General features: G+C 38.7%; 1 pseudogene; it reads left to right on the top strand.

Moving 5' to 3' along the window:
* Nucleotides 1-26,442, top strand: part of LOC149210328 (nuclear envelope-associated protein 2 pseudogene) — a 48,639-nt pseudogene extending 22,197 nt beyond the window's left edge.
* Nucleotides 26,443-26,732: the final 290 nt, after the last annotated feature.

Raw genomic sequence — 26,732 nt, 5'->3', positions numbered from 1 at the left:
GGTAAAATGGAAGGAAAAACTAGTGTGCGGGTTGAAGAAGATCTTCTATGGCTTAAAACAAGCTCCAAGGAAATGGTATCTAAAATTTGACAGGTTTATGTCTAAACAAGGTTATACTAGATGTCACTCTGATCATTGTGTTTATCTCAAAATATAAAATGATGGAATCTATATTATATTGTTATTGTATGTAGATGACATGGTTGTTGTAGGTTCTAACATGCAGGAAATAAATGTGCTCAAAAGAAAATTGGTGAAATCATTTGTAATGAAGGATTTGGGTGCTACAAAACAAATCCTCGGTATGAGAATAACTAAAGATAGGAAGAATCGAAAATTAACATTGTCTTAGAGTGAGTACATAAAAGGTGTTGAAAATATTTAATATGCAGAATGAAAAACCAGTTAGTATACCTTTGACTAGCCATTTCAAACTATGTAAGGAAATGTGTCCCAAGACTCAGGAAGAAATGGATTATATGTCTAAAGTTCCATATGCATCAGCTGTAGGTTTTAACCCCGTACATAAATTACCTGCATGCGAATTCAAAAACATAGAAAATAAACAATGCAAGAGCATAACACATAAAACACATATACACAGAGATTTTCCCCTGGATCCCAAAACTGGCACTACCAGCTTGATTTTTCATTATGTTCCTTTCAATGTAATAATACATATTTATACATGTTGAAGCATCCAATACCATGGACCGAAAACCATCGCGTCCAAAAAACATGTGCGAAAATCATGCACAAAACCATAGGTGGCTCCTCCCAACCTAACATAGGGTCCAAAACCAAAATTTTCCGGGGCGCTACTCCGGACCCCATAAAGTGGGGTTACGGGTACACCTCAAACCCCTAGTGACCCCCCCTCACTACACAATCGGCGCAACGAAGGGGGTGCTCCGCGCCCCCCCCCCCCTCTAACCCCCCTGGTTACCTACGTGGGCTAGTCATGGAAAGAATATAACACAACCCAACATTCTCCCACTTGTTGTTTTCTTTCCACAGGGGGGCACAAGAGAGCTTAGTCATTTTTCCAGCCCTGAAACGCCCATTGTTTCTCTACACCAAGAGAACTTCTCAGAGTTCACAGATTTTGTCAATGCATCTGCAGTATTCCTCAAAGTGTCCACCTTTACCAGCAACACCTTTTTGTCTTCTATCATATCCCTCATAAAGTGATACTGAACATCAATGTGCTTTGTCTTTGAATGATATGTAGGGTTCTTTGCCAAGAAAATTGCACTTTGGCTGTCACAGTCTATCCTTATAGCTTCTTGTACTAACCCCATACTTGAACACAATCTCTGTAGCCAAACTTCTTCCTTGCTTGCATGAGTGGCTGCCATGTATTCTGCCTCTGTATTTGATAGTGCCACGATAGATTGTTTCTTACTCATCCAACTGACTGCACCTCCAAATAGGTTAAACACATACCCACTTGTAGATCTTCTCTGATCTAGATCTCCAGCCCAGTCTGCATCAACAAATCCATGAATATCCAACACTCTGTCCAATCCTGGTCTTCCTTGCTAGCACAAACCATAATCACTAGTGCCACGCAAATACTTGAAAACCCGCTTCACTGTTATCCAGTGCTCCTTCCCTAGTTTTGACATAAACCTGCTCAATACTCCCACTGCATGTGCAATGTCTGGTATGATACAGACCATTGCATACATCAGGCTACTGACTGCACTAGCATATGGAACATGGGACATGTCCTCTTCCTCTTCTTGTGTCTCGGGACACTGTTCAATAGATAACCTCACACCTATAGGAATAGGAACATTCACCGTTTACTATCCTACATATTAAACCTCTGCAGTATTGTCTCGACATAATTCCTCTGGTTTAACCAGAGCTTCCTCTTTGTACGATCTCTTTTAATTTCTATGCCCAAAATATAGTTTGCAGCACCAAGGTCTTTCATGTTGAATTTGGAGGACAATTGGGTCTTCAAATCCTAGATAATTTCTTTGTCATTTCCAACCAACAACATATCATCCACATACAAGACCAGATAAATAACACAGTCACCAATTAATTTAAAATACACACAGTGATCTACTTTGCTTCTGGTGAAGCCAAGTCCCCGTATAAATGTATCAAATTTCTGATACCACATCCTTGGTGATTGTTTTAACCCATACAGAGACTTCTTTAACTTGCATACCAGTTCTTTCTTACCCTTCTCCGCAAAGCCTTCAGGTTGCTTCATGTATATTTCCTCTTCCAGATCCCCGTGAAGAAATGTTGTCTTCACATCCATTTGTTCTACCTCAAAATCAAAAGCAGCAGCAACAGATAAAAGTAATCTAATAGAAGTTATTTTGGCAACAGGAGAAAAAATATCACCAAAATCAATTCCCGGCACCTGGGAATAACCTTTTACTACCAACCAAGCATTGTATTTCTCTACTTTTCCTTCTGCATTTGTATTCTTTTTGAACATCCATTTGCTGCCAATGGGTTTCCTTCCAGCTGGCAACTCCACCAGATCCCAAGCCTCATTTTTGTGCAAAGATGCCATTTCATCAACCATGGCCTCTTTCCAGAGTTTTCCATCCTCTAAATCCACTGCTTCCTTCACAATTCTAGTATCATCATCAATAACAGACAAAGCAAAATTTGAATAGAAAGCAGATGGACTATACCTTTCTAGCTACCTTCTTTCACGAACTGATCTTCTCGCGGGAGTTTGTGGCTCTTCATCTTCTGATTCCTCCTCTACTGTAGAGTCTGATTCTTCCCCCTTTAGCTCAAACTCTATCTTCTCAGGTTCCTTTTGTTGGACTTCATGTTTAATAACATCTTTTACCTCTCTGAACACCACATCTCGGCTGTATAGAACCTTCCTTGTTACTGGGTTCCAAAGCTTATAACCCTTTAAACCATACTTATACCCAATAAAGATGCACTTTTCAGATTTACTATCCAACTTGGTTCGTTTCTCCTTTAGAACATGTACATATGCATCACATCAAAATACCCTCAGATGTGAAAGAGAGGGTTTCTTACCAGTCCATACCTCTTGAGGAATCTTATCCTCCAACACTGATGAAGGTGACCTGTTGACCAAGTAACATGCAGTATCCACTGCCTCTGCCCATAATTCTTGTCCTAACTCGGCACCACTGAGCATGATTCTTGCCCTTTCCATCAACATCTTATTCATTCTTTCTACAACTCCATTTTGCTGAGGTGTATATGGAGTAGTCTTTTGTCGTGCTATACCACACTTCTTACAGAATTCTTTAAATTCCTTGCTGCAAAACTCTCCACCATTATCTGTCCTCAACACCTTTATCTTCTTCTCTGTCTGGTTTTCCACGAGAGCCTTAAATTCTTTAAACCTTTCAAAGGCTTTAAATTTCTTCTTAAGGAAATATATCCATGTATTCCTTGAGAAGTCATCTATAAATGATACATAGTACATAGACTTACCCAGTGATGGAACCTTCACAGGTCCAAACACATCACTGTGCACAAGCTCTAATATATGTTTCGACCTCTTACCACCGGAGGGGAAACTCACTCGATTCTGCTTCACGTATACACAGTTTTCACAAAAATCAAAATCCAGAGAGCTATTACTCATACCTTCTACCATACCTTTACCATGAAGTATTCGAAGGCCCTTCTCTCAAATATGTCCAAGCCTTTGATGCCACAACATGATATTTTCTCCAGAGACCACTAGATTTTCTGCTCCACTTTCAAGAACCACAGAAATGTTGCACCCATCAACAACAGTGCTACCTTGTAGCTTGTACAGAGTTCTAATTCGAACTCCCCGCATCAATACCAGTGCTCCCCGAACCATTTTGCAGGTATCCTTCTCGAACACTATTTTTACACCTGCATCATCGAGCTTGCTTACATAAATCAGATTTCTGGCTAATGCAGGAATATGTAGAACACCTGGAAGTGTTCTAACCCTTCCACCTTGCAACTTCAACTTTACTTTTCCACGACCAATGACTCTAGCCTTCCTTTCATCCCCCAAGAAGACATCACCACCATCATATTTCTCATACTCATAGAACCACTCTCTATGGAGAGTGAAGTGAAAGGATGCACCTGAGTCAATCAACCATGCCTCATGATCTACATGTGTACTTGAAGAAGCCAAGTACACATCCCCACCTTCATCTGAGGTGGTTTTCGCCTCTACAGAAGGAGCCTCATCAGATCCCTTTCCTTTGTCAGGAGCTTTAGATTTACAGTCCCTTTTGAAGTGGCCTTCCTTTTCGCATTTCCAGCACACCACCTTTATAGGTTTTCCTGGATATTTAGATCTCCCACTCGATGACTTATTTTTGTTTCTGTTCTGGGACCGTCCTCGTACAAACAAGGCATCACCATTTTGGCTCTCCATATTTTTCCATCTCATCTCCTCTGTCAACAATGCTGAGACTATTTCATCAAACTGCAAGGCAATTGCATTGCTACCTATTACAATAACTAAACTATCCCATGAATCTGGTAGAGAACACAACAAACTGATGCACTTATCTTCATCTGGAATTTTAATATCAACATATGCTAATTGACTTACCACAGTATTAAATGCGTTCAGATGCTCTGTCATCGAGTCTCCATATTTCATCCTCAGGTTATACAGCGTTTTCCGTAGGAATAGTTTATTCACCAAAGACTTAGATTGGTAGAAAATCCCTAACTTGTCCCACAAAGCCTTTACCGTAGCTGCCCCTGATACATTTAGCAATACTGAATCTGAGACACACAATCGTATTGTGATCTTTGCCTTCCGATCCAACTTCTTCGATTCTTCATCGGGCACTCTCGTTGGTTTAGTACCTGGATCTACCACAATCCACTGGTCTTTATCCACCAACAGATCCTCCATCTTGAGTTTCCACAACTCAAAACTCTGACCATTAAATTTATTGATCTCTATCTTTCCACTGCTCACCATCTTCTTTCAACACCAGAATCGATCTCGCATATCTCCCACTGAACAAGGTCTACCACAGGCCCGAGTGAAACCACTCAGCAACAAAGGCGTGCCCTTGAAGCCAAAACATCTTTGATACCAAATGTAGGTTTTAACCCCGTACATAAATTACCTGCATACGAATTCTAAAACACATATAATAAACAATGCGAGAGCATAACACATAAAACAAATATACATAGAGATTTTTCCCTAGATCCCAAAACCAGGACTACCAGCTTGATTTTTCATTATGTTCCTTTCAATGTAATAATACATATTTATACATGCCGAAGCATCCAATACCATGGACTGAAAACCATCGCGTCCAATACCATGGACCGAAAACCATTGCTTCCAAAAACCATGTGCGAAAATCATGCACAAAACCATAGGTGGGTCTGCCCAACCTAACATAGGGTCCAAAACCAAAATTTTCCGAGGCACTGCCTCAGACCCCATAAAGTGGGGTTACGGGTACACCTCAAACCCCCAATGACCCCCCCCCCTGCTACACAATCGGCACAACGAAGGGGGTGCTCCCCCCCCCCCCCCCCTCTAACCCGCCTGGTTAACTATGTGGGCTAGTCATGGAAAGAATATAACACAACCCAACATCAGCAGTTGGAAGCTCAATGTATGCAATGGTCCGCACAAGGCCTGATAGTGCACAAGTAGTGGGAGTTGTAAGCAGGTACATGAACAATCCAAAAAACGAACATTGGATGGCGGTGAAGTGGATTCTTAGGTATTTGAGAGGTACCACAAATCAAGTATTATGCTTTCGTGGTTCAAACATTGCTCTATAGGGATATGTTGATGCAGATATAGTGGGTGATAGAGATAACAGGAGGAGCATAACAGGGTATGTGTTTATTTTAGGTGGAACAATTGTCAATTGGGTTTCAAAACTGCAAAGTGTTGTTGCACTCTCAACAATGGAAGCAGAGTATGTTTTTGCTACAGAGGCTAGTAAAGAAAGGATTTGGTTACAAAGGTTTCTGGATGAATTGGGTAAGAAGCAGGATATGGATTGGTTATATAGTGACAATCAAAGTGCCATACATCTTGCAAATAACTCTACATTTCATTTCAAGACTAAACATATACAGCTCAAGTACCATTTCATACTGTCATTGTTGGAAGATGGATAGTTGAAGCTGGAAAAGATACACACTAGCCAGAATCCTGTAGATATGTTAACAAAATTTGTAACCAGGGAGAAACTGAGATTCTGATCAGTTTCAATTGGTCTTCAAGTATGATGAAGAAGATGAGAAACAACTAGGTCCAAATTGGGTTCATTGTCCATCAAATGAAGCAGTGGTGGAGTTGTTATGATCAATCTCCAAGTGGGATATTGTTGGGTGTGGAGCCTAATTATCTTCTTTATTTAGAGGTATTGCCACATTGGACCCCAATTCATAATGTGGTGGAAATGTCGCCCGTAAAATGTATGCCACCAGGGGGGTCTAGCGGGGGGCAACGACAATTATTTGGAGCCCCCTCCCTGGAGGGGGATCGGGGGCAGTGCCCCTGAAGCTAAAAATAGATGTAAAATTGTCTTGTAAAATGTTGTAATTTCATAGTTAATCTGGGTCATTCATTAGGCAGGGATCTGACGGTAGAAGTTATGTTTAATTTACGGATTTTTTTTCCCTAGAAGGAAACCCCTCGCTATATATGAGGGAATTGTATTGCGTCTATGTAGATCTGTATTCTGAGTGAGAAAGAAAAAGGAGATTGTGTGAGAGTGAAGAGGGAATTACAATGGATCTATTGTAGGTTTTATCTCTTCAGTTTGCTAGATAATATAAAAAGAAGGATTGGCATTTTCTCGGTGGATATAGCCCAAACTGGGTGAACCACGTATATCTGTGTCTCTCTTGTTCTATGTGTTTTCTGTGTTTATATTTCTGCAATATATTTTATGTGTTCCATTGCTCTGTAATATATAATTTTCTAACATTGAGCAATGGCCATCCTCAAGAGGTGGTCACCACAAGCCCCACTGTGGAAATCATTATCTGTCAGTCCTCCGCCATTAAGTTCACCATGGAAAAAGAGGTCAATGGTTGCCTCCCTTTCCTGGATATTCTTATTTCTAAGAATAAGGACGGTTTGCTCTCCCACTCAGTATTCCGGAAGAAAACACATACTGAGCAGTTTCTTCATGTCGATTCCCATCATTTCCTTGCTCAAAAGATGGGTGTTCTTAACACCCTCGCTACTCATGCCCTTAGGATTTCTGATAATAAGAGCTTTGATAAGGAGAAATCCCATATCCTTAATGTCTTTGTGGAAAATGGCTATAGTAGGCGCCTAGGTCAGAAGGCTTTCCTTAAAGCCTCTAAAAATGCGTTAATTAATAAAGAACCTAAGGAGCGCTGACTAGGTGTCCATCTTCCCTATGTCCAAGGGACCACAAACAAGATTACTCGGATCCTTAACAGGTATGATATTCCCTCAACCTTTAGGCCCCTCAACACTATTTGTAAATCCCTCCGATCGGTGAAAGATCTCGTTGACCCTAAGGACATGAAAGGTGTCTACTTGATCCCTTGTTCTTGTGGGACCCCCTATATTGGGGAAATAGGGCGCTCCATCGATCAGAGGATAAGCGAACATGCAGCTGACCTAAGACATGGGAGAACCAAGTCTTCAGCGTTAGCAGAGCATGTGGGAAAGACCAATCATCATGTTTGTATAGAGGAGGCCAAGGTTGCTCAATTCCATCATCAAAAATTCAGGGAAGCTATTGAGATTGAAAGAAGGCCTAACAATCTCAATAGAGATGACGGCTGGAAGATCAGTAGCTGTTGGATCCCGGCCCTTTCGTCTTAATCTTTCTTTTTCTCTCCCTCCCCCCCCCTTTTTAATCCTTTTCTAGCTTTCGTTATTCCCCCTGGAGCCTTCCTTCCTCCTAGGGTTTTTCCTTCTTGCTCTGTGGTTTTTTAATGATTTTTTTCCTATTCCCCCCCCCCCCCCCCCCCCCCCCCCCCCCCCCCCCCCCCCCCCCCCCCCCTTTTTTTTTCTAACTAACTAACGTTTTTAAAAAGAAAGGTCTCCAATTATTTTATTTATAAATTATTTTTATATATATTTTAAAGGTATGGTCACCGAATATAATTAAATTATAAAAATTGACTTTTTGACTCTGGTCCCGAAGTCAAGATTAGCCGTTGGTCAAGATAGCCGTTGGAGGCTCTGCTCAGACTATTTAACATGCAAAGCTGGATCTACGTCTTTAACTTGTCCTGACGATGAGCCACACTGGTTGGTTCGAAACGCGTCGACAAAAGTCTTTCTACATGTGATTTACGCCGAAGTTATTCTTACAACTATTATGGATCACAGAAGCCTCAATTCAACAATTAAGACCTACTTGACTTGTTCATGAGTAAGGCATCAATGAGGAATGGTGTCGATCCCTCTTCAATAGAGGACATCCCCCATAAGAAGGTACTAGGGGGCTTGGTGGCATATGTGCCTCTGGTTGTCGTGAGTAAGCTGAGGTTTGAACTTTTGAGTTCATAAGAAGAGGAGGATATTGTCATACCAGGGGTCATCTGTTGATCCTAAGAATAAATTTTCATCGAAGAATGCATCAATAATGGGGGAATCCTTGGGTCTATATGGGTAGATTAGTCATGAACTCACCCAGGATAAGGGCCTTCTTGCTCTTGGGGGAGGAAAACTAAAGATCAAAATCTTGCAGAATAATGACCCATCAAGCGTATTTGTTGTTCATCGTACAATGAGTTAGAAAGTATCACATAGGGTTGATATTCTCTACTATGGTTGTAGTTTGTAAGATTATGTAATGTCAAAGATTATATACTGAGTGGACGAAGGCTAAGGCTATTTTTTTGGCCAGCTCATACTTTAATGCAAGCTTGGAGAGGTCTTTACTGACTTAATAGATTATGTGCTCTCTATTATCAGGTCCTTCTTGGACTAGCAACCCAACGATGGCTACTTCATATGCTGAGAGGTAAAGGGTATAGTCCCTTCTATGGTTAGGAAGGTTAATCAAAGGTGCCTAGGACAATGCATCTTTTAGGGCTTCAAATGGGTCTTGTGCCTCCCGGTTTCAGTGGAAAGGGATATCTTGACGAAGTAGGTGCCATAAGCCTTGTGCACAGGTGGCGTAGTCGGGAACAAAGTGACATAAGAAGTTGGCCTTACCCTGTAAGCTTTGGAGTTGCTGTAAATTTTTTGGTGGAATTTCCTTAAAGGCTTGGACTTTGAGAGGGTCAACTCTAATACCTTTCTGGGTCACTATGAATCCTAGCAATCATCATGCGTTAACACAGAAGACACACTTGAGAGGGTTCAAGTGCAAGTTATATTGTCAACATCGTCGAAATACCGGGGGCAGGTGTTGGGACAGGGTCCCCTGGGGTAAATTTTGTAAAAAGTATTGTAAAGTCTCCGCATTTTGAGGAGAAGAGTGTGCAGGTCGATAGGAGTCAAAGGGGCTTTAGGAAGGTCAAAGCCCCTTAGTTTGTTAGAAGTTAAGTTGTTTTGTGACCTGCCCAGGGTTTGCGAACATGGTATTGTAATAGAGAATGAAATAAAAAGAATTCATAGATATTCATAAGAGATATCAATGATCTATGAGTGAATGGTCTAAGTAAGAAAAGTTTGTTTTCTATACTTAGGTGAAGGGGAAGGCCCCTATAGTTGTGTGTGCGGAGACTTGGGTAAGTCTTCAGTTGAGTGGGTAGGTCCCTACAGCTGTGTGCGCAAGGTTGAAAGAGTCTACAATAGAAGATCTAAGCACAATAAAGGTTGTTTTGGAGCATTATCTGTGTATCTATATGTTAGTGTTTACTTCTGAATTTACCGTATATTCACTCTGTTTACTGCAACTTATCATGAAACATACTTAATAGATGTGCGAAAGGGGTAGATTTGTTTAACTACATGATGTTATGAATGTTTAGAACAATCGGTGAAGAGTTAGAACCTATTATTTGTTAGTTACTGTAATTCCTGAGTTTTAAGGTTTAGGGTTCACGAAGGTCGAAATAGTGCCATAAGAGTAACACAAACAAATCACATATTTCTTTGGATGTAGAAACCTGGTTCTAGCATCCCCAATATTGCCTCGGGCGAGACTTCATCCTGCGCTATGATGGTTTTTTCCGAAAGGGATAGTAGTGTATGGTTTTATTGGTTAATGTAGCTAACTCTCAACCTGGGTCCAAGCCCGATCAAGCCAACAAATGGTTATGTTTCCAGGACTGGGATCTATCTGAGGAATGTGTGGTGTGGCATAAGTGGATACCGACTAAGAAAGAGATTGAGAAGTGGATAGATCAGAAGTTGCATGAGTTTGGAACCCAAGAAAGTAGGAACCCGCACATGTCAAAGGAAGAGTGGTTGAATATATACCTGTATATAGAAGAGCACGAAATTTTCTTGTTCTCTTTTCCATGCAAGTTATATGAATGGTTGGCTAAATTGGCAGACGGTCAAGGTACGTGGCAGTTGGATAACCCTATTGTGTGGACTCCAGAGTTGTAGGTTTTAACCCCGTACAGAAATTAACTGCATAGGAATTCTAAAACACATAAAATAAACAATGCGAGAGCATAACACATAAAACACATATACACAGAGATTTTCCCCTGGATACCAAAATCGGGACTACCAGCTTGATTTTTCATTATATTCCTTTCAATGTTACAATACATATTTATACATGCTGAAGCATCCAATACCATGGACCAAAAACCATCGCATCCAAAACCATGGACCAAAAACCATCACGTCCAAAAAACATGTGCGAATCATGCACAAAACCATAGGTGGGTCCGCCCAACCTAACATAGGGTCCAAAACCAAAATTTTCCTGGGCGCTGCCCCAGACCCCATAGAGTGGGGTTATAGGTACCCTTCAAACCCCCATGACCTCCTCCCCTTTAACCCCCGGGTAACTACAGGGGATACTCGTGGAAAGAATATAACACAACCCAACATTCTCCCACTTGTTGTTTTCTTTCCACTGGGGGCCACAAGGGAGCTTAGTCATTTATCCAGCCCTGCAACACCCATTGTTTCTCTACACCAAGATAACTTCTTAGAGCTCACAGATTTTTTCAATGCATCTGCAGTGTTCTTCAAAGTGTCCACTTTTACCAACAACACCTTTTTGTCTTCTATCATATCCCTCACAAAGTGATACTGAACATCAATGTGCTTTGTCTTTGAATGATATGCAGGGTTCTTAGCCAAGAAAATTGCACTTTGGCTGTCACAGTCTATCCTTATATCTTCCTGTACTAACCCCATACTTGAACATAATCTCTGTAACCAAACTGCTTCCTTGCTTGCATGAGTAGCTGCCATGTATTCTGCCTCTGTAGTTGATAGTGCCACTACAGATTATTTCTTACTCATCCAACTGACTGCACCTCCAAATAGGTTAAACACATGCCCACTTGTAGATCTTCTCTGATCCAGATCTCTAGCCCAGTCTGCGTCAACAAAGCCACAAATATCCAACACTTCATCCAATCCTAGTCTTCCTTGGTAGCACAAACCATAATTACTAGTGCCATGCAAATACCTGAAAACTCGCTTCACTGTTGTCCAATGCTCCTTCCCTAGTTTTGACATAAACTTGCTCAATACTCCCACTACATGTGCAATGTCTGGTCTAGTATAGACCATTACATACATCAGGCTACCGACTGCACTTGCATATCGAATACGGGACATGTCCTCTTCCTCTTCTTGTGTCTTGGGACACTGTTCAACAGATAACCTCACACCTACATGAATAGGAACCTTCACCAGTTTATTATCCTGCATATTAAACATCTGCAATATTGTCTCGACATACTTCCTTTGGTTTAACTAGAACTTCCTCTTTGTACGATCTCTTTTAATTTCCATGCCCAAAATATAGTTTGCAGCACCAAGATCTTTCATGTCAAATTTGGAGGACAATTGGGTCTTCAAATCCTAGATAATTTTTTTGTCATTTCCAACCAACAACATATCATCCACATACAAGACCAGATAAATAACATGGTCACCAATTAATTTAAAATACACACAGTGATCTGCTTTGCTTCAGGTGAAGCCAAGTCCCCGTATAAATGTATCAAATTTCTAATACCACATCCTTGGTGACTGTTTTAACCCATAAAAGACTTATTTAACCTACATACTATTTCTTTCTTACCCTTCATCGCAAAAGCTTCAGGTTGCTTCATGTAGATCTCCTCTACCAGATCCCCGTGAAGAAATGTTGTCTTCATATCCATCTGTTCTACCTCAAAATCAAATGCAGCAGCAACAGATAAAAGTAATCTAATAGAAGTTACCTTGGCAAAAGGAGAAAAAATATCACCAAAATCAATTCCCGGCACTTGGGAATAACCTTTTGCTACCAACTGAGCTTTGTATTTCTCCACTTTTCCTTCTGCATTTGTCTTCTTTTTGAACACCCATTTGCTGCCAATGGGTTTCCTTCCAGCCGGAAACTCCACCAAATCGAAGCCTCATTTTTATGTAAAGCTTCCATTTCATCAACCATGGCCTCTTTCCAAAGTTTTCCATCCTCTGAATCTACTACTTCCTTCACAGTTCTGGGATCATCGTCAATAATAGATAAAGCAAAATTTGAACATAAAGTAGATGGACTATACCTTTCTGGATGCTTCTTTCTCGAACTGATCTTCTCACACCCAGAGTTTGTGGCTCTTCATCTTCTGATTCCTCCTCTACTGTCGAGTCTGATTCTTCCTCCTTTAGCTCAAACTCTATCTTCTCAGGTTCCTTTGGTTGGATTTCATGTTTAATAGCATCTTTTACCTCTCTAAACACCACATCTCGACTGTACACAACCTTCCTTGTTATAGGGTTCCAAATCTTATAACCCTTTAAACCATCCTTATACTCAATAAAGATGCACTTTTCAGATTTACTATCCAACTTGGTTCGTTTCTCCTTTAGAACATGTACATATGCATCACATCCAAATACCCTCAAATGTGAAAGAGAGGGTTTCTTACTAGTCCATACCTCTTGTGGAGGCTTATCCTCCAACATTGATGAAGGTGACCTATTGACCAGGTAACATGCAGTATCCACTACCTCTGCCCAGAATTCATATCCTAACCCGGCACCACTAAGCATGCTTCTTGCCCTTTCCATCAACGTCTTGTTCATTCTTTCTACAACTCCATTTTTCTGAGGTGTATATGGAGTAGTCTTCCGCCATGCTATACCACACTTCTTACAGAATTCTTCAAATTCCTTGCTACAAAACTCTCCACCATTATTTGTCCTAAGCACCTTTATCTTCTTCTCTATCTGATTTTCCACGAGAGCCTTAAATTCTTTAAACCTATCCAAGACTTCAGATTTCTTCTTAAGGAAATATATCCATGTATTCCTTGAGAAGTCATCTATAAATGATACGTAGTACACAGACTTACCCAATGATGGAACCTTCACAGGTCCAAACACATCACTATGCACAAGCTCTAAAATCTGTTTCGCCCTCTTACTACCAGATGGGAAACTCACCCGATTCTACTTCCCATATACACAATTTTCACAGAAATCAAAATCCAGAGAGCTATTATTGATACCTTTACCATGAAGTATTCGAAGGCCCTTCTGTCCAATATGTCCAAGCCTTTGATTCCACATCATGGTCTTCTCTCCAAAGACCACTAGATCTTCTACTCCACTTTTAGGAACCACAGAACTGTTGCATCCATCAATAACAGTGCTACTTTACAGCTTGTACAGAGTTCCAATCTGAACTCCCTACATCAATACCAGTGCTCCCCGAACCACCTTGCAGGTATCCTTCTCAAACACTGTTTTTACACCTCCATCATCCAGCTTGCTTACAGAAATCATATTTCTAGCCAATGCAGGAATATGCAGAACACCTGGAAATGTTCTAACTCTTCCACCTTGCAATTTCAACTTTACTTTTCCGCGACCAACGATTCTAGCCTTCCTATCATCCCCCAAGATGACATCACCACCATCATATTTCTCATACTTGCAAAACCACTCTCTATGGGGAATGAAGTGAAAAGATGCACCTGAGTCAATTAACCATGCCTCATGATCTACATGTGTACTTGAAGAATCCAAGTACACATCCCCAGCTTCATCTGAGGTGGTTTTAACCTCTGTAGAAGGAGCATCATAAGATCCCTTTCCTTTATCAGGAGCTTTAGATTTACAATCCCTTTTGTAGTGCCCTTCCTTTCCTCATTTCCAGCACACCACCTTTACAAGTTTTCTTGGAGATTTAGATCTCCCTCTAGATTTAGATCTCCCATTCAATGACTTATTTTTGTTTCTATTCTAGGACTGTCCTTGTACAGACAAGGCATCACCATTCTGGCTCTCCGTATTTTTCCGTCTCATCTCCTCCATCAACAAGGATGAGACTATTTCATCAAACTTCAAGGTAGTTACATTACTATCTATTGCAATAACCAGACTATCCCACAAATCTGGTAGAGAACACAATGAACTGATGCACTTATCTTCATCTGAAATTTTAATATCAACAGATAATAACTGACTTACCATAGTATTAAATGCATTTAGATGTTCTGTCACTGAGTCTCCATCTTTCATCCTCAGGTTATACAGCTTTTTTTGTAGGAACAGTTTATTCACCAGAGACTTAGATTGGTACAAAGTCCCTAACTTGTCCCACAAAGCCTTCACTGTAACTTCCCCTAATACATTCAGCAATACTGAATCTGAGACACATAATCATATTGTGCTCTTTGCCTTCTGATCCAACTTCTTCCATACTTCATCGGACACTCATGTTTGTTTAGTACCCCGATCTACCATGATCCACTGATCTTTATCCACCAACAGATCCTCCATCTTGAGTTTCCACAACTCAAAACTTTGACCATTAAATTTCTCGATCTCTATCTTTCCACTGCTCGCCATATTCTTTCACCAACATAATCAATCTCGCAGATATCCCACTGAACAGGGTCTACCATAGGCCCGAGCGAAACCCCTCAGCAAAAAAGGCGTCCCCTTAAAGCCAAAACAGCTTCGATACCATATGTAGGTTTTAACCCCATACAGAAATTACCTGCATATGAATTCTAAAACACATAAAATAAAGAATGCGAGAGCATAACACATAAAACATATATACACAGAGATTTTCCCCTAGATCCCAAAACCGGGACTACCAGCTTGATTTTTCATTGTATTCCTTTCAATGTTACAATACATATTTATACATGCCGAAGCATCCAATACCATGGACCAAAACCCATCGCGTGCAAAACCATGGACCAAAAACCATCACGTCCAAAAAACATGTGCGAAAATCATGCACACAACCATAGGTGGGTCCGCCCAACCTAACATAGGGTCCAAAACCAAAATTTTTCTCAGTGCTGCCCCGGACCCCATAAAGTGGGGTTACAGGTACCCCTCAAACCCCCTGTGACCTCCCCCCCTCTAACCCTTGGGTAACTATGTGGGCTACTCATGGAAAGAATATAACACAACCCAACAAGAGTTAGTGAGGCACTTGGAAGGTTCAGAAAACAAGATCATGAGGGTTGTCGATTATTGGATCGATATCATTTTGGGTGGATTCATTACTGAGTTTGTGCTTAACACATCTGTTAGATATAGCGAAGCTGAACGCTTGTTTTTCAAAGGACCAAGAGGTAAGTATCTAAAGTCCCTAAAAACTTGGATTAAAATTATATTATGTGAGAAACGGGTTATGCCATTGAATTGATGTTTAGACGAGACTCGACGGGAACTATGCAAAGTGGAAAGCCATTCAGAAGAGATCTAGATTCAGGTGTTGAATACAGTCCTTTGTTGGGAGTGTCTAATAGTGACGAAGAAAGTAGTGGTCTGAAGACGCCTCAAGGTGTGTTTCAGCCAATAAATTAGGGTGTCACGGGAATACCGCATCCATCCACTCCACCTCCACCATCATCTCCACCTCACACACCTACACCTACACCTCCACCTCCATAATTCAGTGTGGCGAACACTATGAAGATGCCCATATTCAAGGGTCAGGGGACAGAAGACCTTGAACAATTCTGGTTCATAGTAGATGTTGTGTGGAAGTCACAGCGAATAACGGATGATGACCTGAAAAAAGTGTAGTTGGTCACATCATTGCAGGATAGGGCGCTAAGATGGTATATTAAGTATAATATGGCTCATCTAACTACGACCTTGAAAGATACAAAGGATGCACTAAATAATGAATTCAATAAGCATAAGTCTCAAGCTCAGTTTGTAACTAAGGTTAAAGAAATTAAGCAGCAGGTAAATGAGTCTGCATGGGATTTTGATCAAAGGTTGAAATGTCTGCTACAGCAGGCTAATCTGAAGGTCACGAATGAACAACACAAGGATTGTTATATTTCTTTGTTGTTACCTCACTTGAGGTTACCTTTGTCGTAGTAGAAGATTGGAATGCAGGTTGAGGCCCTGGAGATTGCTATGAAGTTGGAGGCCTCACCTATTCAAGATATGAATCTGGGAGTGCAACAGATTCAGTCATAGTTGGCTAGCCTACATATGGAATTGCAGAGTCTCAAAAAGGGAAAAGAAGTCTAGAGTGAGACCCACGCAGAAGTATGGTGTTTAAAATGTAAAGGTCATGGTCATGACAAGGATCATTGCCCGATGTATCAGAATTATTTGGTTGGGGGAGGTCATGTCCCCCTGAAGCCAGAAAGTAATGTTGGGATGAGCACTGGTGTAGTGTCATGGTGCACTATCTGTCAGATCACAAGAAAACATATGTCGAAAATTTTCATTTGCTGCAGAAGTTTGTGCAAACTCCCTGGCAACTATTTTTCAACTTTTGTAAGTTTGTAGGTCACGATGAGCACAATTTCTGAAGTTACGAATTAATGATGGATAGGACACCAACATATAGAGTAAAGATAGAGGCACTTCCTCAACAGGATCAAGGCGCAAATGCAATGTGAGAAGGATTCCAAGGACAGGAAGAGGATGAGGGGGAAGAGTTGGAAGAGGTCGCAGCCAAATCATTTGTCACAATTGTGGAGAACTATGCCACTTTCCACAGGATTGTCAGAATCCATCGCACCCCTTATGTTGGTATTTTGATAGTTTGATCATGTCATAGAATATTGTCCCATACTCATTGCAAAGATGCAAGAAAATAAGACCCGGACCCAACGGCCTACTCAGAACATCAAGATGATGAGATCAAAACCACGCGAAGATGGACCCAGTGTTAATATTGTTACGGAAGCAGTATAACTACCAAGGAGGATAAAGGGAAACAATGAGAATATAATCTATGGGTACACAAGGCTGCTAACAAGGAGGCTGAATTTGATTTGAATAAATCGAAGGAAACTTTTATGGAGGTGAAGAGGAGCTTTGTGGACACAGGAGCTTCGACATAAAAGGCTCAAAAAAAAAAAAGGAGAAGACTGAAGAAGTCAGTGCTACACAAGAAGTAGATCCTTCATCATTAACATCTTTCTTATAGACTTGCATGAAGCTCCTAAGGGACCAAAAAGTAGCAGAGGGACTACAAAATCTGATAGATAACTGCACTGGCAAGGGTAATTTTCTACCTAAACAACACACAGTACACAAAGTAGACAAGGGCAAGAAAAGGATTGATCGCGAGATAAGATTGACTGCCCAGATTGGAGAATTTGAAATGTACCAGGTGATCCTTGATTTGGGATTTGATGTAAATGGTTTTCCGAAACAAACCTGGGAAAGAATGGGAAAACCAACACTCCAGCAGTCCTCGTTCTAGTTGCAAATGGCGAATCAACAAAATATTATTCCTATGGGGCGCCTATTGAGTCTCAAAATTGTCTTCCATATTCATCCATATTTCCATCATTTCATAACCATTTAGCCCTCATTTGATAACTATCTAGCCTAAAACCATATATCAAGTAATCATCTTCATGATCATATGGGTTAGAATCCTTATTTTCCAAAGTTATTTATTGTTGGGTCCCTATAATACTAGTGATTACCCCATTACTATTGTAGTTGTATCCCTTATTAATATTTTTGTGCCCCTATTGTCCCCATATTGTCATTACTGTGCCCAATAGAATCCCTCTATTGTTATTTTTGTGGCTTTATATTATTATTGTTAGGTCCGCTGGGTTATATTGTACTCCTTAGACTCCTATATAGAGAAAGGAGGTTTTGTCATTTGAATCATCCAAGAATTGTTCATTTATGTAATGTAAAGGAGGTTACCCCCTCGAAGAGGCTGAATTCCAAGGCTTTGATCTATCTTTTCTATCTTTTTGTGAGCTGGTTTCATAACATTTCGTATCAGAGCTTTGGATTCTAGGGTTTCGCTGCTCCAAATAGGTCATTGTGGCATTTTCGCTATAACTTTGTTTCTGCGACGTTTCAGAAGCTTAAAAAAAAACCCTTTTGAGAAGACATCTCTCTAAACCTTGGATCCAAATTTCAGAGCTTTTCGCGCTATATTTGTGGAGATATGATCTGAGGAAGTTGGTATTTTTGCAAACTCCTGAATTACATTCTAAACAGGTGACCTGGGGAAAATCGTCATAACTTTATCTATGAGTTGGATTGAAATTTCATAAGAAGGTACAGAAAGAGGATGAACTATAGTTTCTTGTATATATTTTTTAGATCCAAAGGTAGAAACAATGACTCGTGGCATGTCATACAAGTTCGCTCTACTGAACTAGTCTATAATCAAGTCATTGTGGGAGATTTCACATAACTCTTCCTTGGAGAATCCAATTTGGGTCAGACTGGTGGCATTGGAAAGAGGACATAGAGGGCTACTGCAAATCACAATTTCAGAACTAGATGATCAGAAGGTACAGAGATACATCAGAGGAAATATCGAGCTCCTACAAAGTGAAAAAAGGTGTGTAGATTTTTTTAAATTTTTGCTTAAGCTTGTTTTGAAAATTTATTTTGAATGAATTCAAAGGGCATAGTAAAGCATTATTATCGGTAATTGATGCCCCAAGGAAATAAAATGCAAACACCTAGTAAGTAACCTGAAAGCTCTAGCATGACTCATGAAGAAGAGGAAGAAATGCTACATGATTTATCAAAATTACAAGACCAAGTGCAACAAATGTCACTCTCACAAAAGCTAACAGAAGCTAAGATAAATGGCGTGGAATCTAAGATAAAGGGCATGGAAGCTAAGATGGATGATTTGAAGATAGATATGAAGACAGATTTGAAGAGAGACATGGCAGATTTGAAGACAAACATGGCAGATTTGAAGACAGATTTGACTAATTTTCTACAATAAATACTTACTAATGGTGAAAAGGTAGTAAAAGAAACTCATGATGCGAACAAAAGAAATGTTAATCATGATTTCATAGATTTTAATGTGGGATCGAAGACCCACCATATTCCAAAAATCGATATGAGGAAGTTTGATGGCAAGGATCCTGCAACATGGATATTACAGATGGAGCAATTTTTCGATCTCAATAATGTGCAAAACACACAAAAGGTATGTATTGCAACTTTATATTTGGAACCAAATCAGTTTGTATGGTATCAATGGCTTTGCTCTCGTAAACAAATTATCACTTGGGAAATTTTTACAGAAGAATTGACAGCACATTATGAGGATACAAAAAGCAACACTTTTTTTAGCCAATTAATAAGTCTCAAACAAAAGGGTTCAATAATGGAGCACATTGAGGAGTTCCAAAAATTGAACATAAGGGTAAAAAATATTCCAAAGGAGCATAGGATTGATGTGTTCATAGGGACTTTAAAGGATAATATCCAACATGATGTTTGCCTTTGGGAACCTGATTCATTAGAGAAGGCATTCAAGTTAGCAAGAAAAATGGAAAGCAAAATTATGGCAGCCACGAAGCATACCACTCAAAACTATAAAGATGGAAGTGTTGTTTCCCCTAGTCTTCCACAACCTATAAGGTTGACACCACAACAATTGGAAGAAAAAATAGCAAAATGGCTTTGTTACAATTGTGATAGCAAATACACTAAAGGTCATAAGTGTGCTGAGAAGAAATTATTCTACATAGATTGTGAAGAGGAAGAAGAAAAGGAGCAAGAAAGGTCAAAAGAAGAGGATATACTCCAGGAACAAAGCCTAGATAAAGAAGAAATGAATCTGACCATATCTTGTAATGCATTGGCAGGAATTACCACTCCTTAAACCATCAAGATAGAAGCACAAATCAAGAAGAAAAAGGTAATAGTGTTGATTGATTCAGGAAGTACCCACAATTTTATTCATTGTAAGGTAGCAAAAGAATTGAATTGCTTCTTATATCCAGCACCAGAGTTTCAAGTGATGGTTGCAAATGGAGGAACAATAAATTGCTCTGGAAAGTGCCATAATATCAAGCTATCCATGGGAGAATGTGTATTGACTAGCCCAATGATTTCCATTACAATGGGAGGTGCTGATGTTGTACTAGGAGTCCAATGGCTACAATCCTTGGGTACAATAGCTTTTAATTTTCAAGAACTTTTCTTGAAATCTTCTGTGGAAGGAAAGGAAGTGGAATTAAGGGCTATTGCAGGGAAACTAGGAAAGATAATTAGCTTTAACGGTATGACAAAGCTTCTAAAAAAGGAACAAAGAGGTGTAATTGCACAATTATGTTTGCTAGATGTTTCCACATTGGAACCATCTATTTCTCCAGATCTCCAAAAAGTCTTGGACAATCATTCCAAGGTATTTGAGACTCCTAAAGGTCTCCCACCTATTCGTGATCATGATCATGCTATTCATCTGATTCCAGAAAGTGTTCCTCCAAACATCAGGCCGTACAGATATCCCTATGCCCAAAAGAGTGAAATTGAACGTATGGTTGCAGAAATGCTAGAGGCTGGTATAATTCAACCGAGTCAAAGTTCTTTCTCTCCTCCAGTAGTATTGGTGCACAAGAAGGATGGATCATGGCGCATGTGTCTGGATTATAGGGAGCTCAACAAGCTCACTATTAAAGATAAGTTTCCCATTCCTGTCATTGATGAATTACTTGATGAATTGCATGGATCAATTTACTTCACCAAGTTGGATCTTCATTCAGGATATCATCAAATCAGAATGAAGACTAAAGACATTCCGAAAACAACATTTAGAACTCATGAGGGTCATTATGAATTTTTGGTCATGCCTTTTGGCCTTACTAATGCACCTTCAACATTTCAAGGTTTGATGAATTCATTTTTCAAACCATTCCTTAGAAAATTTGTGTTAGTATTTTTTGATGATATACTAATCTACAGCAAGTCTTGGAAGGATCATGTTGATAGGGTGCTACAACTATTGGAGGAGAAACAATTATATGCAAAAAGATCCAAATGTTTCTTTGGAGTACAAGAGGTGGAATATCTGGGTCATATTGTATCTCATGAAGGAGTTAATATAGACCCTAGCAAAATTAAAGCCATTAAGGAATGGAAAACCCCCACATCCATAAAGCATCTGCGAGGATTTCTCGGGTTGATAGGGTATTATCGCAAGTTTGTTAAGAATTATGGTAGAATAGTAGCACCTCTAACAACATTATTGAAGAAAGATGCATTTTCATGGACTCTAGAAGCAAAAAAGGCCTTCGAACATCTTAAAGAGGCAATGTGCCAAGCACCGGTCTTAGCTACACCGGACTTCACAAAAACCTTTATTGTGGAATGTGATGCTTCAAGAATGGAATTGGTGATGTTTTAATGCAAGATGAAAGACCCATTTCTTTTGAAAGTTGTTCAATCAAGGGAAAGTTTTTACACAAAGCTATTTATGAGAAGGAAATGTTGGCAATACTCCATGCACTTAAGCAATGGAGACCCTACCTAATGGGAAGACAATTCAAGGTAAAAACAGATCACGATAGCCTTAAATACTTTTTAGAACAAAGATTATCCTCTGAAGAGCAACAAAAGTGGGTCACAAAGATGTTGGGTTATGACTTTGAAATCATCTACAAAAAAGGGAAGCAAAATGTGGTGGCAGATGCACTCTCAAGAAAGGATGAGGATGTGGAATCATTTTTGTGCGCCATTTCTATTATCCAACCAGATTGGATAAACGAAGCAATGGAGGAATGGAAGAATGACGAAGAAGTGTGGGTACTTATTCGAAAGTTACAACAAGATTCCAATACGTCTGATACATTTAGCTGGAAAAATGATTCATTATGGTACAAAGATCGCTTATGCCTCTGTAAGAATTCCCAACTAAAACAAAAGATTCTTATGGAATTGCACACTTCTCCCTTAGGAGGGCACTCAGGATTTTTAAAAACTTACCACATGGTTAAGAAGGAATTTTTTTGGGATGGCCTTAAATCAGATATTCAAAAGTTTGTGGCATAATGTTTGGTTTGCCAACAAAATAAAGTTGAAACAATTAAGAGACCGGGTCTATTACAACCTTTATCCATTCCAAGCTAATGTTGGTAGGAGGTTTCAATGGATTTTATCACAGGTTTACCCAAGTATGAGGGAAAGAGTGTCATCATGGTGGTAGTTGATAGACTTACCAAGTATGCACACTTTTGTGCATTATCACATCCATTTAAAGCCAGTACAGTTTCTACTGCATTTATGGAAACAATTCAAAAGCTACATGGAAACCGAAAGATTATTGTAAGCGAAAGAGATCCTATTTTCACTGGAAATTTTTGGACAGAATTATTTTCTTGCCTTGGTACTCAGTTAGCTCATAGCTCATCTTATCATCCTCAATCTGATGGGAAAACTGAGATAGTAAACAAATGTTTGGAAGGATATCTTCGTTGCTTTGTATCTTATAAACAGACACAATGGGTCAAATGGTTGCCTCTGGCTGAATGGTGGTATAAAACTTCCTTCCATACAGCAACAAAAATGACCCCATTTATGGCACTTTATGGATATCAACGACCATCCATCACATCATATTTAAGAGAAAATTCTAAGGTTCAAGCAATGGAACATCACATCGAACATCAACAACAAGTCCTCCAACTCTTAAAGGATAACCTCATGTCGGCACATAATAGAATGAAACAACAGGCAGATCAACATCGCAGCGAATGAAGTTTTGATGTAGGTGATTGGGTATTCCTACGGCTACAACCATATAAGAAAATGTCCCTCAAGCAAGCTAAAAAGGATAATAAATTATCACCAAAGTATTATGGTCTATACAAGGTGTTGCAAAAGATTGGTACTACGGCATACAAATTGGAGCTTCCTGCAACTTCTCGATTGGACCCAGTTTTTCATTTTTCATGTTTAAAGAAGGTTATAGGCGACAAGCTCCCAATTCAAACAATATTTCCAGAACTTGACGAGGAAGGAAAAATTATATTGGAATCGAAAGCAGTCACAGAAACAAGAACTCGACAGCTACGAAATCGATCAATTTCGGAGTATCTTATCAAGTGGAAGAAATTATCCACTGAAGATTCCACATGGGAGGATGAGAATTTTATACAGAAGCATCCAGAACTACTCAAGCATTGAGGACAACACTTTTTTGAAGGAGAGGGGCATGTTGGGTCCCTATAATACTAGTGATTACCCCATTACTATTGTAGTTGTATCCCTTATTAATATTGTTGTGCCCCTATTGTCCCCATATTGTTATTACTGTGCCCCATAGAATCCCTCTATTGTTATTTTTGTGGCTTTATATTATTATTGTTAGGTCGACTAGGTTATATTATACTCCTTAGACTCCTATATATAGAAAGGAGGTTTTGTCATTTGAATCATCCAAGAATTGCTCATTTATGTAATGTAAAGGAGGTTGCCCCCTCGAAGAGGCTGAATTCTAAGGCGTTGATCTATCTTTTCTATCTTTTTGTGAGCTGGTTTCATAACATTTATTTTATGCATTATAAGTGAATTAATGATTAAAAACCAGATAATTAACATAGTTTCATATACCTTTATATGTGTTATGAGTTTTGTGACATGTTTAGGCTTATTTTGAGGTTCTAGAAGGGTCTTACTTGTCCTCCCAAGCACAAATTCGAATTTCAACTCAAGATTTGGACCATATTCCAAGGAGAAAGAACATGGAGATCTTTATGAGTCATAGGATTTGTATCTAACATTTAGGGATAAGATGAGACAAGTATGGATCTATTAGATATTTAAGAGATCTACATTTATTAAGCAGATAACCCTAACTCATGTATAATAAGAGGTGCATCTTTCAAAGGAATCCAACAGTTATCATTTATTCATTAGCATCAGATTTATGATTGTTCATTCAGCATGAATAATATCATTTTCTCCAAAATTATGAGTTATGAGTGTTGTTTGATTCTTAAGGAGTGATATTTGTTCATGTGTGCTCGTTGAGGAATGGAAGGATCCCCATCAACCTCAATCTGCATACAATTGTAACATAGCTTGATTTTTGTTATTTCCTTTCTGCAAGTATGATTTACTTTCCGCAAGTATAATTCCATTTCCTAGATTTTATTTGATTGTCATTAAACTGCTTACTTACTATTTATCCTAGTTTTCTTTCTTGACAACTAAATCACTAGTTGTTATTTACTACTTTCTCATTAGTTGTTATTTACTACTTTCTAGATTATCATAGTTTTATTTTTATAGTTGTTCATAGATTAGTTTATAAGTTTTTAGAAAGGCCATGGCATTCATTCATTTCACCCTTAGAATCTAATTCAGTTTTCTTGCATGTGATTTCTTTTGCAATTTTATTTAGTTATAGTTGTAATATGCATTCCCATTCTAAACAAACTTTCTACAACAGTTTCATCTGAGGTTCTATATATTTTGGTTTGCTTCTAATTTTACGAAACCCCCAAGTTGACAAATTAAATGACAGGGATTTAGCATACAATTAAATCGCCCTACATTTTGGCGTCGTTACCGAGGAAGCAAACTTAGATTTAACTAAGTTAGGAGGATTGTTTAGGAATCATTTTCATTTAGGGTCACTTTCATTTAGGGTTAGCTGCATTTAGGCATTTTCATTTAAGTTTATTTGCATTTGCATATAGAAAACATAGAAATAAAATAAAACATCCACAAATCAAAAACCCCCATTAACTAAAAAATAAAAATAAAAATAAACACAATAAAAATCCAATTGCAAAAACAAGATCTGAAGAGCTTTGTGCCATGACAGTTGAAGGAGATCAAAAAACTAAAGATCGCATTCAATTTGGTCTCAACTAGTCATTTGACTACAATTTTTAACATCAAAACTTCATGATCAAGTCTAGGCATTTACTAGGGTTTATTTTTCAAACTTGGATATGAGTTTGCTCATGGTCTTGTTATGCAAATGGATGCATTGGAAATTCTCTTATACTTAAGAGAATGTTTCATTTCTTTTTTAGAATAGGACTAACAAATAAAAACAAATTTTTGTGATTTTTAGGATAAATTTGCAATTTTGTGGTGCTGTAAGAACCACCCACTTATTAACCCTTCGCAGGAAAATTGCAATGAAACAAATGATTGTGAACAAGGAGCACAAGCAAAGATTAAAGAGCCATAATTTCAAGTGTGGGATTGATTCTTCTCATTTATTTTCTGAATCAATTTAAAAAAAAAAAAAAAGGATCGATTAATGAAAATCCTGAGTATGCTCTCTTCTTGCGCTTTGTGTGACCTAAAAGATCAAAAAAAGAAAAAAAAAATGTTAGTAATTTAAATAACTAAAATTGAATTTAATTTTCTTTTGATTTAAAAAAAATGAAAACAAATAAATAAAATTGAACATATATAAATAAAAAAACAACAACAAATATTTTTTCTTATTTTAAATAAATTGCTTATGTACATAAACTAAACAATAAGAACATTAAAAAAAAAAAAAAAACCTTGGAGGAAATGGATTCTCAACTGCAATCTTTGGCTTCAATTTCCAAGAAGTACTTGAAGGAGTTGGTAGATGTAAGATCAAGGCTAAACTTAAGCATTGGCAGAATCAAGTGTAGTATCTGCTCAATTAGCGAGATCACAGTGTTTTTCTTTACTGAAAGAGCTAGATAATAATAATAAGCTACTAGAAGAGCAAGAAAGTTGAGTTATAACACTGGGTCGACAACTTGAAGAGCTGCAACATGATCTTAGTTCAAGAGAGGTCTCTCAGAGACTGTTGAAAGAAGAAATAATGAGAATAGAGCAAGAAATAATCTTTGCAGTTACTAAAGCCGGTACCCATAAGGATTGTGAACTTCAAAAAATTTTGAATGAAGTTTCTACCAGGAATTTTGAAAATCCTTTCAAAACACCTATGTACAAAAGATGAAGAGATTGCAAGGCTAAAAGAATAGATCAAAATGATGTCTACACAGTGGAAACTTAAAACTCAAGATATTGAAGCACAATTAGAGAAGCAACGTCAGGCTAATCAGGTTCTCAAATTGGAATTATGTCTATAGGAAACTCATTCACAAACTCTGAAACTGCATAGGATTGGAGAAAATTTGGGTTGAGGTTTTCTTTTACTTGGAACAAAACAATAAGTTGATTGAGGATATTCTGTTAAAAACTCGCTATGGTGATGATAAAACGACATGTGGATAACATTTCCAGTTCACGTTTCTGCATTGACTGACAACAAACATTCCAAATCTTTAGATCTAGCATTCGTTCTGGAAGCAATTGATTTGGTTACCTGAGCAGAGGCCAAATACATAATAGTTTTGACTAGTCATTTTAAAACGTGTTTTATGACCCATTGGAAGTGAAATTCAAAAACATAAAACATGGGTTTTCTTCCAAA

Source organism: Pinus tabuliformis, chromosome 1_2 (assembly GCF_031772625.1).
Source record: "Pinus tabuliformis cultivar Carrire ecotype Pingquan chromosome 1_2, CPIR1, whole genome shotgun sequence".
NCBI lineage: Eukaryota > Viridiplantae > Streptophyta > Pinopsida > Pinales > Pinaceae > Pinus > Pinus tabuliformis.
Note: the sequence above shows the minus strand (reverse complement) of the source record. Positions and strands in the feature narration are given on the sequence as shown.